The following is a 1,656-nucleotide window of genomic DNA, read 5'->3' as shown; positions in this document are numbered from 1 at the left end:
GTTTTTCTTTCTTTTGCTTTACTAACCTTTGAGGGAAGGGTGGTGCATTCACCTTCTCCATTTTACTTACCTTGGATGTTGAGGCTTCATCTAGAGATGCTTGAGCTGCCTCTTCAGTTCCTATGACCTTGCCATTTCTAAGAATTGTGACAGCTTTCAATTGCTGGTGACCCCTTGGATTAGGTATAGTTTGGGATGAAAATTCACCCTACTTCCTTTCACTCAGCTCCTTAGCCATTTTCCCCATTTGTACTTCCAATCTTTGAATAGCTTTCTCATTTTTTTGCATTATCTTGTTGTTGCGCAAGCAAAAATTGTTGTACCAGACTTTCCAGGTCATTCTTCTTTGGCTCCTAAACTAGTTGGACTGCTTATTGGGGACTCCTTTGCTGCCCTTGAGCATTTAGAGCATTTTGATTGTTACTCCATGAGAAATTTGGGTGGTTGCCCCACCCTGATTGTAGGTGTTGAAGTATGGATTGTCCTTGGGAGGATAATTGTTTTGTCCCACATAGTTTGCCTCTTCTTGATCTGCAAATGGAGACAAAGGACAAGTCTCAGTGGTGTGATCAAAATGAGAACATATGGCACATACCTAGAGTTGTGTGTCTTATTGACTAGGTGAGATGTTCTAAGCAGTCATGGCTTTGGCAATCATATCTAGCTTTCTTTCCATAACAGCCATCTGATTTGGAGATTTGCCATTTAGGCTCACTTCATACATGCCTTTACTTTTTACTCCTCGCCTTCCTCTGGAACAGAATTGTTGGGAGTGCTCACTTAGTGTTTCGAAGAGCTCCATGGCTTCCTCATTTCTTTTTTCCATAAGTGCACCTACACAAGCTGAATAAATCATCCCTTTGTTAGTGTCATCTAACCCTTCATAAAAAATTTGTACCTGATCATCTTGAGGGATGTTATGATGTGGGCATTTTAGAAGTAGCGCATTGAAGTGGTCCCATGCCTCAAAGAAAAGATCTCCATCTCTCTGTTCGAACGTATGAAGTTCCCTTTTAAGCTGCCTTGTCTTTTGAGCTTGGAAAAACTTCTTTAGGAACTTAGTGTCTAGTTCTTCTCAAGTATGGATGGAATCTTCAGGTGTTGTTACATTTATCTACCTAAATTAATATGCAAATAATTGTATGTTTTACCCGCAAGTGCACGAGGTCAACATAGTAGTATATGATGCAAGTACAGGGTCATTCCCACGAGGATTGCTAAATTTTGCTTAAACATCCAAAAGTAAAACAAAACAAAGATTGATTGTGACTTAATAATAATAAAAGGTAGGGCTTTGATATCCACCACTAATTATATTTAGATAATATAACAATATGTCAATGCTTTGATTATGTCATGCATACTTAATGTTTGTCAACTTAAGCGTATGGGTGTCTACTCCTTAAGCTATTGATTTCCTTAAGCAACGAATTAGGCATGGGTGTCTACTCTAATTATTTTCTTTCTTAAAGGATTTAGCATGGGTGTCTACTAAGTTGTTCTTTAAGAAAGCATGAATTTGTGGAAATCGACAAACACATGAGGCCTAGGGCATGGGTATCTACTCCCGGTTCCCCACGTTGATTAACCCAAGAACCCGGTGTGAATTTCTTTTATTACTTTTATTAAACCCAGGACTCGGTCATCTAAATTGAT

General features: G+C 38.9%; 1 non-coding gene across 1 annotated transcript; it reads left to right on the top strand.

Moving 5' to 3' along the window:
* The first annotated feature begins 914 nt into the window (after nucleotides 1-914).
* LOC132173163 (small nucleolar RNA R71) lies at nucleotides 915-1,021 on the top strand. Its single transcript, XR_009439258.1, has one exon. It is a non-coding gene; the product is annotated as a small nucleolar RNA R71 (small nucleolar RNA).
* The last annotated feature ends 635 nt before the right edge of the window (nucleotides 1,022-1,656 follow it).

Source organism: Corylus avellana, chromosome ca2 (assembly GCF_901000735.1).
Source record: "Corylus avellana chromosome ca2, CavTom2PMs-1.0".
In the NCBI taxonomy this organism is placed as follows: Eukaryota; Viridiplantae; Streptophyta; class Magnoliopsida; order Fagales; family Betulaceae; genus Corylus; species Corylus avellana.
This window is presented reverse-complemented; position numbering and strand designations above follow the sequence as displayed.